This window comes from Ctenocephalides felis, unplaced genomic scaffold, assembly GCF_003426905.1.
Source record: "Ctenocephalides felis isolate EL2017-DRISC unplaced genomic scaffold, ASM342690v1 CF-g0.4_SCAFFOLD_01806, whole genome shotgun sequence".
Classification (NCBI taxonomy): domain Eukaryota; kingdom Metazoa; phylum Arthropoda; class Insecta; order Siphonaptera; family Pulicidae; genus Ctenocephalides; species Ctenocephalides felis.
In genome coordinates this window covers 21475-34452 of record NW_020537960.1, presented here as the reverse complement: position 1 = coordinate 34452, position 12978 = coordinate 21475, and the positions used below count along the sequence as shown (strand labels likewise).

General features: G+C 28.5%; 1 protein-coding gene across 1 annotated transcript in view; it reads left to right on the top strand.

Moving 5' to 3' along the window:
• The first annotated feature begins 2017 nt into the window (after nucleotides 1-2017).
• The window catches only part of LOC113374459 (leucine-rich repeat-containing protein 24-like), a 30237-nt gene continuing 19276 nt past the window's right edge, over nucleotides 2018-12978 (top strand). Inside the window, exon 1 of the mRNA XM_026614496.1 lies at nucleotides 2018-2113. The gene's annotated coding sequence lies outside the window, so the exon portion shown is untranslated. The remainder of the gene's footprint in view (nucleotides 2114-12978) is intronic.

Here is a 12978-nt window from a genome sequence, read left to right as displayed (position 1 = left end):
ACATTTTGCTCCATATCTCCGAATCGGCTGGACCTGCCTTTGCCAAAATCACCACTTCTCCATATCATTACAAATTGAATGTTTTTTGGATCATTTAAATCGGATACTGCGTTCTTTCAAAAACTCGATTTTTATTTTCTGCACTCTTTGCTCCGTATCTCTGAAACGGCTGGACCCGCCTTTGCCAAAAACTAATCGGTTGATTTTTGCGTCCGAAAACGTGACGAACAAATGTATTCATACATACATACACACACATCCATTTTTTCTAAGGTATGCCAAAATGTTCAGAAACCTTCAAAACGTGAAGATATGCAAACATTTTCAATTTTTATTTTTGACGAATACTTTAATACGAAAGCTTAAAAATGCCATTTGGCGGTCAAAAGCATCATTAGAAATATCAAATTACCAGATATTTTATAGAGATTTTAATAATAAGTGAAAATTTTGTTTATATTTCTGTGGGTTCCGTACCAAAATTTATAATGTTTAACCGTTGACAATATTTCGTCTCTAAAACAGCTAAGTAGGGCGATTGCTTTGAAAAATAAAAGTTAAAAATTTTCAAACAATTACAAAATATGAAAAAATTCAAATTTTTCAAAAAAAATCTGTTTTTCAAAAATGTTTATTAACTTCCCGTAGGGCAAGTTATAGTAATCGCAGAAAAATCGAAAATGAAAATTTTTATATATTTTTACGTTTCAAAACCTTCTGAACATTTTGGCATACCTTAGAAAAAATGGATGTAGGTGTGTATGCATGTGTGTGTGTGTGTGTTGGGATACAAATTTTCGTCGACGATTTCGGGAACACGGATGAAGCGATTTGAATAATTCAAAAACATTCGATTCGTATTGATAAGGAGACGTGCTGATTAGTTTTTGGCGAAGGCAGGTTTAGCCGTTTCGAAGATATGGGGCAAAAAGTGCCAAAAACGGTAACTCAGTTTTTAAGAGAACGGAGCGTCCGATTTGAATAATTCAAAAAACATTTTACTTATATTAACAAGATAAAGAACCTTTCATGAAGGCAGGTCTAGCGGTTTCGGAGATCGAGTAAAAAAGTAAAAAAATATGCCATTTGGCGGTCAAAAATGATCATTAGACATATGCACATCAAATTATCAGATACTTTATAGAGATTTTAACAATAAGTATAAATTTTGTTTACATTCCTATGGTTTCCTCACCAATGTTTATCCATTAGAATTAATTAGATTAGCGGCGCTTACGCGCTTCGATATTTCGTCTTTATGCAGTTAAAGCAGTACGATTGCATTGAAAATGTTCTGTATTTACAAAATATTTCAAAATAAATTTTTCTTCAAAATTTATAGTTTCTCAAAAATCTATTTTTTTTTCAGAGTAAATTTTTTTCAAAAATGTTCCAGCAATTTGCCTTAAGGCACGATGCCATGCGCCCCACTAGTTTTAAAATGTTCGATTTACTGCAAGGAAAGTTTCTGCAATTTGCCTTAAGGCACGATGCACCATGCGCCACTAGTTTCCATCTTTAAATCGCACGACTGTACTTTTCCCAAATTCCACTCAATTTCGCTCGAGGAGCAAATATCTTCTACTCCTGTGAAGAACAACCTTAGAAACGCATAAAAATAACTTATGCAAACATTACTTTTAAACAGAGTCGTAGAGCATTCGATCAATTCAATTAAATTTCAATTGAAATTGATTAAATTGGAGTTTGGGACGGATCGCTGCAGTCGCGCCGATCTCAGTTGGTGTTGGCCTACTCCCCGGATTGGTCGTCGGACAATAATTGACTGTGTTCCTTCTCATTCGGTCGAACTGTCGTGTTTTCAATTATTATCGGTGTTATTTCAACGACAGGATCTGATAGTGCAGATTATTTAAAATATAAGTAAAAATCGAATAAACTTATGTATTTTGAGTTAGTCTACGCTTTTGCTTAGACGGGCTGTCATGTGTTCCTTGAAGACAGCACGATTCGAATACGAACGTAGTTTTCGAACGAGTTTCGTGAAAATGTGACGTTTTTTAAAAGACGAACAGTTTTGTTATTAAGCAATTTACTTGAATTAAATTAAATCATTCTGGATTATTTTGTGCTTGTGTTCGTGACTTACAAGGTGTGTATCATCATTTACTGTTACTAAATTTTATTATATTTTTCAAATCACTAATTACTGACTTATCTTAATTTTCTAAATATTTATGGTGCACGTGTTTAGGTCATTTTAATTTTGCGGTAGTTTTGTAACAAATTAACTGTGTAGATCTAAAATTTATTATAAATAAATTTATTAACACAAAAAGACCTAATATTGAAATTTTCAATTCTAATACAGATTACAGTCCAATACTATTGACAATTATTAATTATATAAGTTACGTAGTTCAAAAAATAAAAAAAGCTATATTTTTAAATATTGCATTTATTATTTACTACGAATATAACCATAATTTAAATATTTTTATCGATACTATCTTTTAGCATTAAATTTTTAATAATTGAATTTATTACTTTATATTAATTTATTTATTTTTATTAATAATTAAAATATTTATTTATTTATTATGGTTATTTTATATAATTGCATTATTTATAATGATAATAAATTAAACGCAACATATAAATCGACAGAGTTGGATTAGATAATTTTATTTTACTTATTGTATTTATATTTTTTCATTTATTTTTTAATTAAAAACAATTTTTTTCCATTTATATTTTCTTAACTAAAAAGAATGCCTTTTTAATAACATTATGATAAAATTTGTGAATTTACGTACGAGTGATATTATTGATTCATTAATTAAGTTATTATTAACCAAATTATGAAATAAAACACTAGACTTTACTCCATGAAGTTAACTCTAAATTGCTATTTTTCAGTAACAATAATTTATAATATTTCATTATATTTTGATTGCTATTTTAAAGGAAATAATTATTAAAGTTATTTTTTTAAAGACATTATTTATATTATTAATAAATTTTAAGATACACAGTTAAACGCAACATATAAATCGACAGAATTGGATTAGATAATTTTATCTTACTTTTGTATCTATATTTTTTCATTTATATTTATATTTTATTAATTAAAATGAATACACTTTTAATAAGGTTATCACAAAATTTATGAAATTACACTCGAGTGATATTTGCAATATATTTTTATTATTAACCAAATTATCAAATGAAATGATTGACTTTACTCCATGGAGTGAACTCTAAATTACTATCTCTCAGTAACAATAGTTTCTAATATTTCATTATATCTTGATTCCTATTTTAAAGAAATTAAATAATAAAACTGAAATCAACTCCAAAGTGTGTGCCGCAAAATATATTATTTAATAAAATTAATTACGAATTATATTAAATAATAAATTTAAATACGAATTATATTATTTAATAAAATTAAATACGAATTATATTAAATAATAAAATTAAATACGAAAAAATACGCCTTTTTGATTTCTTTAAAGTTAGTAAATTAGTAAAATCTTTGATGTACTTAGGTCGCCATGTAAAAATATTATTTAGCCGTAAACAAAAAATTATATTAATCCATAATTAACTTCCCGTAGGGCAAGTTATAGTAATCGCAAAAAAATCGAAAATGAAAATTTTTATATATCTTTACGTTTCAGAGGTTTCTGAACATTTTGGCATACCTTAGAAAAAATGGATGTATGTGTGTGTGTGTGTGTGTGTGTATGTGTGTGTGTATGTGTGTGTGTATGTATGTATGTGTGTGTATGTATGTGCGGATACAAATTTTCGTCGACGATGTTCGGGAACACGGAACAACCGATTTGAATAATTCAAAAAACATTCGATCCGTATTGATAAGGAGACGTGCTGATTAGTTTTTGGCAAAGGCAGGTCAAGCCGTTCCGAAGATACGGGGCAAAAAGTTCCGAAAACGGTAACTCAGTTTTTAAGAGAACGGAGCGTCCGATTTTAATAATTCAAAAAACATTTCACTTGTATTGACAAGATGAAGAATCTATAAAATTTTCATAAAGGTAGGTCTAGCGGTTTCGGAGATATAGAGGAAAAAGTAAAAAAATGAGCCATTTGGCGGTCAAAAATGATCATTAGACATATGCACATCAAATTATCAGACATTTTATAGAGATTTTAACAATAAGTATACATTTTGTTAACATTCCTATCGGTTCCGTACCAATGCTTATGCGTTAGACAGCGACGCGGCGCTTACGCGCTTTATATTTTGTCCCTATGTAGTTAAAGCAGTACGATTGCTTTGAAAAAAAAGTTCAGATCTTCCACAATATGTCAAAATAAAGAAAAAAAAAATTTTTTTCAAAAAAAAAAAAAATTAAAAAAAAAAAAATTTTTTTAAAAAAATTTTTTTTTCAAAAAAAAAAACTAATTTTTTGTCCAATTTATAGTTTCTCAAAAATCTTATTTTTTCAAAGTAATTTTTTTTCAAAAATGTTAATCGTTTTAAAAAAAAATAATAATTATTGGTACGGGAAGTTCCAGCAATTTGCCTTAAGGCACGATGCCCTAATTGCCTTAAGACAGAATTCCACTTACAGCTAGTTTTATATTTATTTTATTTAATTGTTAAAAGATACCGATAACATAGATAAAGGTTGTTTGATCCTGCTATGTAATACATCCCATTTTATTTACTAAATCTTTCAAAACAGAGTGACTTATTGTCTTCATTATCTTCAATTAAAACATCTTAAACTGAGAAAGGGATTAAACTAATATAAATAGTATTAGGATTTAAGGTACATATAGTACAAAACAAATGAAATTGTTACAGAACTAAAGAATGTTTAATTGACCCAAAACGTTAATTATCTTTAATGGATTTTAATTGGGATTTTTTAAACGATGACATGAAGAGAGTGGGCTTGAAAATAAACATATTTGTTTGTATGGACTGAATAACATTGTCTCATGTAACATAAAAGAATCATATTTACACTAGAAATCGACAATATTTTAAATTTCAATTAAAATTCAAAAGTTGTTTGTATTTTATAATTTTAGATATTTATAAAATATTTAATAGTTGCGAATTTAATAAAGTGACTAGTGTTAAATTCAAAAAAAGATACCTGACGAATTTGTTTTATAATGCAAGAATAAAATCTAAGTTAATTGAGATGTACATAATCGAATTCATAATATAATATGACTGCATTAAGATTTATAGTTTTAATGATATTAAAGTATTTTTCTTATATTTTTAAGTTTCTATGATATCAAAGGTAATCACTCTTCACAGGGATGTCTAAATTATTTTTTTCATTTAAATATATAAGTTAAACAATTATAATAAAAATAACAAATTATATAATTATATATAACATTATAATAAAACATGGGATCAGAGCAACATAGAAGTTTTTGCAGTAATCGAACCAATGTAAATTTATTTGCATTGAAATGCATTTGGTATATTTTCTAAAGAAAGAAATTACTTTTAAATTTTAACTTTTTTCTGAAATATATTCGCTTATTTATTTCATTTTATTTGTTATTAAGGTTTCGGAAAAAGTTTGTGCATGCATGCAAATAAATTTTATATAGGTACTATTATTATTATGTATATAGGCATCAATAAACTTGAAACTTTTTATTAGTGCCTACTTCAATAATTAATATTGTTACGTCATAATAGAAATTTGTTGAAGATAAATACATTTATCGCCGAAATTTTTGTAATCTACTTTTTTCAAGTCACCTTCATATTCAGTAGATATAATAATAAAATACATTTTTTATCATTTCAATTAGATTAACTACAATTACGACTTTACACAATACGAATTGATAAAGTTTAGATATCAACAGATGACTACGATCTTTTTTGGACTATCAGGTACAGTAATACTTGCTTCGTCTTATCAATGGAAATTATTTTTGTGACAAGTTCCTTGTAAATTAAATTATTTTTGAAAAATATCACTCATTGGTATATGGCCAGTTGTTATATATTATTGAAACATTTGGTTAGATAAATTAAATGCAAATTAAAGTTTAACTTCTATTAAATAATGGGGACTTTTCAGAATCTAGCAAAAATATTTTGAAGATTGAAATTTTAAAATTTTTGTAATAAATTATTTTTACGGCATTAATATATCAATATGTATATATTAGAATTATTCCAATAAATATCGATTGTTTGTTAATATTTCATAGTATGAAACTATTATATATAATACGCTACTTGACATCTAACTGCAAAAGATCAAATGTCATCATCTGATATTTATAATGTTTTTACAGTTACAATATTTTTTTTAATTTCATATGCAATCAAAATTAATATGCGCCCCTAAATTGGAAAAATTTCTTTTTGGATTCCACGGTATAATTAATTGAAACATTTTACTAGAAATGTTGGGCCAATAATTTCTAGTCTCGTGTTCGATCCCAACCTCGGTCAGCTCGATTTAGCACAGAATGTTGCTAAATTATAGATGGTTAGTATGAGATTGGTTAATCGATGGTTGTCTCTCGTGAATCATTAGGTTGTTTTCAACAAACAGTTTATAGGGCAAACTCACATAAAGTTGGCTTAGATTAAAAAAACTCCATTTTCCACAAAAATGCGCGTTCAGCGTATTTTCCGCCATTACTGTATAATAGCTTGAACTTCTGCCTTCAGCATAAACAAACCGATTCTTTCAATTTCAATGACTAGTTGGACCATTTAAATTAAACTAGGCATTTATGGCATTTTGCCTTGGATCAAGTTGCATGAAATTTCCGAAACGTGTAAATACTTAACCAATAACAATTTAGATTTAGCTATTTAAATAAATTTAACAACTGTTTAATTGGAGAATGCCGAATATGCAAACAAATGATCAAAATCTGCTCACATGCACTCCAATTTTGCTCTCGAACGATTCAGACGTACTTGAAACGTTGATAAAAAGAAACTTCTCTTTTGACAAATTATTACTTTAAATTTTATTGCTTTATTTGAAAAATGTGTAAATATATTGTTTACTTTCCGTAGGGTAAGTTACTGTGAAAATTTTTGCATATCTTCACGTTTTGAAGGTTTCTGAACATTTTGATATACCTTAGAATAAATGGGTGTGTGTGTTTATGTATGTATGGATACAATTTTTCGTCTACGTTTTTGGCCCCAATTTTAAAAAACATTCAATTGATATCGAGTAGGAGATGTGCTGATTAGTTTTTGGTAAAGTGGGTTCAGCCATTTAGCAGTCGAGAAATAGAAATCGAGTTTTTGAGGGAACGAAGCATTCGATTTGAATGATCCAAAAAATATTTAATTCATAATAATGGGTAGAAATGATAATCAGTTTTTACTAAAAGCGGATCCAGCCGTTTCGGAGATACAGAGCTAAATGTGCAAAATATAATAGTTATTTAAGAGAAATAAGCATCCGATGTGAGTGATTAAAAAAAACTTTCTGCCGAAACGATTGTTTTTGGGAAATGATTTTTTTTATTTCAAACATTTTTTCCAATTTTTTTTTTAATATTGAAAATAATACAGATTTCCAAAATTTTAACTCGGTACGGGAAGCACCAGCAATTTGCCCCAAGGCATAATGCCATACACCACTAGTTTCAATTTTTATTTTTTAAATAATGTATGGTGAGTGAAAATAACATATCCTGAAATTCTAATATAATAATAAAAATATCAAACATATCTTTGGTCAACCAAAGGACGGGTTGTAATCTTTAAAGCGATTTACTTCCTTACCATAAAGAGAAGGTTCATCACAACAGCCCATAGAAAAAAAATCTATATATGAAAATGATTCTAAACATTTAAACAGCAAAGTCGGCCAAAAGCAAAATTATGTCGTAATAGTTTCAGTACCATGTGTGTAAATATGCTTCTATAACCGGGAAATACTTATAAAAAAAAACGTCGCATAAAGATGAGTCAAAATACAATTTTAATGTTTATTATGAATATATCTGCATGACAAAAATTACTAAAATAAAATAAACTAACCGAATATATTTACATAACTCAATTTGTTAACCGAAGAGGATATTTAATAAGATTTGTTTTAGAAGTTTTTGTTAAAATATAATTTAAATTAATTGTAATAACGGGTTAAAATTAAGAAACTTGGAGGAATTTTAAAATCAAATGATAATGAAAGATTTGTCTCTTGATACAAATTAAAACCTTTCTGATTATAAGATAAACCATTAAAATCGTTTTTTGCAGTAACTGATTACTTTTCTTAGCGTTTAGCTGATAAAAACATTTTAAATCTGACACGTCTAAGTATTTCAACCGTTATGATTAACATGCCTTGATCTATAAACAAAAGATTTCTTCTTACTGATAATGTTTTTAATATGTTTATAAGGCTATGTTGTGAGTTGCTAGTCATGGGCTTGCAAATGAGTCATTGATCTGCTGAATCTCTGAATTTTTATATTATAATTTAATTTCTTCGCAAACGTCACAAATTTTAAATTGTCTGATAAACTATTATATTATATAGATCTTCACTTTTACTTTTATTTCAAAATTTTGAAATTATTAAATAATATTAATTACCATTATACCCGGACGCTCAATCAATGGATTAGCATTCGATTTAGACGAAGTGGATATAAAATTTTATAAATTGGTGTAACAAGTTCAAGTTGCAAAATGATAATTCATAAATATATTAATATTATTATATTAATAATATTATTAGGAATAAGTTTTCGAATAAGGCACAACAGTTGTAATTCAAATAAAATTACTAATATTACATTCTTAATTGTAATTGTTCATTAAACAATCTACAGCATAATTCACTTTATTAGTTATTTCATAAATTATGATGTCATTAATTTTGTATTTGATCATGTTTTTGTTAATTTGAGATAATTGCACCCTCCATACAATCTGTATCGAATATCGATATATTTCTAATCATTTAAGTATAAATATAAATAATACAGTGAACTGATTTCACAAAACGTTTTTTCACGTACATTCCAAGAAAATGAATAATAAATACATATTATTTGTTCCAATTAGTAATCTGTAAATACGCAGTACAATCGTGAAAATGTCATCGATATTTAATTTTATACAAATAAAATTATTTTATTTGTTATTTTGTTAAAATTAAGGTATTATTAGAGTCGACAAAAATTAAAAACCAATATGTTCCATATTCTGCAAAATGTCACGATGCTTGTACCGAAATTACACCTAAACTACAGAAATACTAAATTTGATTTACTCACGGTATACATTTGTATCCAGTTTCTTAAGAATAATAAGTCTCAATTTATAGTCGTGAATATTACATTATTGGTAATCAATTTTTTTACACATTTGTTATCTCTGTAAAAATGCACCCCGCGAATGGGGTAAAAAGTACCAATTTTTGAAAAATAGCGGAAAAGCACATTTCTACAATGATGAATTAGCTGAAAGTTTTGCTGAACATAGTAAGATAGTTATTTGTTTGACATGCGTCTTTTGTTGTTATGTAATTGGTTTGATATTCACAGTATAATTGCTCAAATTTAAATTGGACCTTTGTGCCCCGCCCTACCCTATTATACGACGAAGAAAATTATATAAAATGTTTTTTCTACATTGTTTGCACTGCAATCAGAATTTAAGGATCCTATAAGCTGTTGTGATGATGTGATTTAACCCAACTAACTACCTCGGTTTTATAGATGGCAACCCAAACGGTTGAAATTTCTTCATGTGATGAATTTAATTATTATTGTTTTTATAATATTTTTTTGTGAATTACAATCTGTCATTCTTATACAACATTTAGTAATTTGGATGGTTTATTAAATAAAGGAAATAAGATCGAAAGGTCATCCATTGGTGATCGATTCGATGTTGGATATGTTATTTCTATAATAACGATACATTTTTTGTTGCTGGTAGGGCAACGGCTATTTTTGCTTGAAAACAAATTTCATTCTTTATATGAAATGAAAACCAATGTCACCGCTCCTTGCCATCAGGTTGCCCGAGCAGTAATCGAACCTGGACCTCTAATTGAAATTCCACAGCTCTAACCACTAATTTTTCGGAAAGCTATATATTAAAAATAGTTTTATTTATTTCGGCTGAATTTATCATCATTAGAAGTATCCGTGACGATGATCATTCAATTTATCATGCAACAGTGATATACATTTTTATTTTGAAATATATATCAAATTTATGATGAATTATTTCTTCGAATACTGTGGTACACACTACAAAGTGGCTTTGGGAAATGTGTAATACAAAATGCATTGCCACCAGTTTACTAAATAGTTTATAACTATCTAGAATTTACTATATAGGAGTAAAAGAAAACCTTTCTAGTAGCAATGCATGTTGGACACATGTTTTAATGATTGTATGACATATCGATGAAAATATATAAATTTATTAATAATAATCAATTACATGGCTTTGGGAAATTTCTCATGCAGTTGATTTTTAACTCAGCTCTTGTCCTCGAGCATATTACTCATTAAATTAAATAAATAAGCAAAAGTAGTAGTGAAATAAGAAAAGTGTACTAAATAAGAAAAAATTACATAGTAGACTTATATACGTCTTTACAAAAATTCTCTGAAGTTGCAGAAATTTGGGTCCTTCGTGGCGGAATAGTTAGCACGTAGGTTTGCAATCAGGCGGATTGCGGGTTCAATCTCAGTCACGAACAACCCTGATATCGAGCAGTAGCGATATCAATTTTCACTTCGGAATATAGATCTTAAATATGTTTCCTAGTGAAAATAGCCCTTCGCGACATTGCTGCTTCAAATTAAATAATAAGTCAGCACTATCAGATAAATTCTAATAATAAAGTAATCAAATATAGATTCATCAACCGTTGGGTTACTATCTAAAAATACGACGTATGGTGAAGTTTCAGCCCAACAGCCTATAGGACATAAAGTTCTAGTTGCTGTTAAAGCTTATAGAAATTTATTTTAGAGCACAATATCACTAGTTTAATGAATTTTATTAAAATTAGCTGTGTCCCATTCTGGCGACACATTAGTTAAAATTTCATTGTTGGCCGGCAGCGAGAACACGCCCTGGGTTCGGCGCTTATCAACCGTATAAAGGAAATTAACTACAGGATTATATTTTCTACGGTCGGATGCTATGATGCCCAACGACACGGATTTAATTTTTGTGTCAAATACAGCAGCGACCATTGAAAGTATTAACATTCCTTTGAATAAAAAAATTAAATCCAATATCTCACTCATCTCTGTGTGAAGAGTAACAGAAATAGTTAGGACATTAGTTTTTGAATTATATCATTTTAAAAATTGTCTGTCTGGTTACGTATTACATTTTCGATTGGACTTGCCACAGGGTAAGCTCGGGATCAGATACAGAAATTCCGGATTCGATAGTCGCTTCGAGCAGCTTAATGTCAAGAAGTAGTGACATCGGTTTTTACTTAAAATGTAGATAGCAATATATTTCCAAGTGAAAATAGCCCTTATTCGGCATTTATGCATCAATAAATATTCGGCCTACTACAGAAATTGTAATAATAAAATGTTTGGCGAATCAGAACAACAGCTCATAGAATCCTTAACTATATAGGAATGAAAAAAATGCATATTTGGTAGCAATACATTCTGTTAGAATGTTTGATCGTTCTTTAAATAATAATAAAACTAGTAGTGCATGGCATCGTCTTAAAGCATATTGCTGAAACTTTCCGTATCAAATATTAAGATTTTTAAATAAGGTTCAATTTTTTTTCAGAACTAATTTTTCAGAAATAGATTTTTGAGAATTTTACAATTTTAAAAAAAAATGACAATTTTGAAAAACTCGAATTGTATTTATACTTCGAAATATTTTGAAAATTTTGAACTTTTTAACTTCCCGTAGTGCAAGTTATAGTAATCGCAAAAAATCGAAAATGAAAATTTGTATATATCTTTACGTTTCAAAGGTTTCTGAATATTATGGCATACCTTAGAAAAAATTGATACATATGTGTGTGTGTATGTGTGTGTGTGTGTGTGTGTGCGGATACACATTTTTGTCGACGATTTCGGGAACACCGATCAACCGATTTGAATAATTCAAAATACATTCGATTCGTATTGATAAGGAGACGTGCGCTGATTAGTTTTTGGCGAAGGCAGGTCTAGCCGTTTCGAAGATACGGGGCAAAAAGTGCCAAAAATGGTAACTCCGTTTTTAGGAGAACGGAGCGTCCAATTTTAATAATTCAAAAAACATTTTTTTTTGAAAAAAAATGTATTCTTTATTTTGAAATTTTTTGGAAATTTTGAACTTTTTTTCAAAGCAATCGTACTGCTTGAACTGCATAGAGACGAAATGTCAAAACGCGTAAGTGCCGCGCCGCCGTCTAACGGATAAGCATTGGTATGGAACCCATAGAAATGTAAAAAAAAATTGGTACAAAATCAATGAAAATGTAAACAAAATTTTTTCTTTTATTAAAATATCTGATAATTTGATGTGCATATGTCTAATTATCATTTTTGTTCGCCAAATAGCATTTTTTTGACTTTCATTATTGGATCTCCGAAATCACTAGACTTGCCTAACTAAAAATTTCATCAGTTCATTTCCTTAATACAAATAAAATGTTTTCAAATCAGACGATCCGTTCTCTCAAAGATAAATTATCATTTTCTCTTGCACTTTCTGCAAGTTTTTGCTTCGTATATCGGAAACGGCTGGACCTGCCTTTCCCAAAAACTAATCTGTTTTAATCTCCATAAGTAAGAATCGACTGCTTTTCGAATCATTCAAATCGGCTGAGGGTACTCCCAAAAACTTCGACGAAAAATTGTATCCACACATACATACACACATTAATTTTTTTTTAGGTATGCCAAAATGCTAAAGTTAAGCTAAAATTTTCACTTTCGTTTTTTGGACGATTACAATAACTTACCCTACGAAAAGTTAAAAAAAATTTCACCTCTAATCATAAATATTTTCACTCATGATGG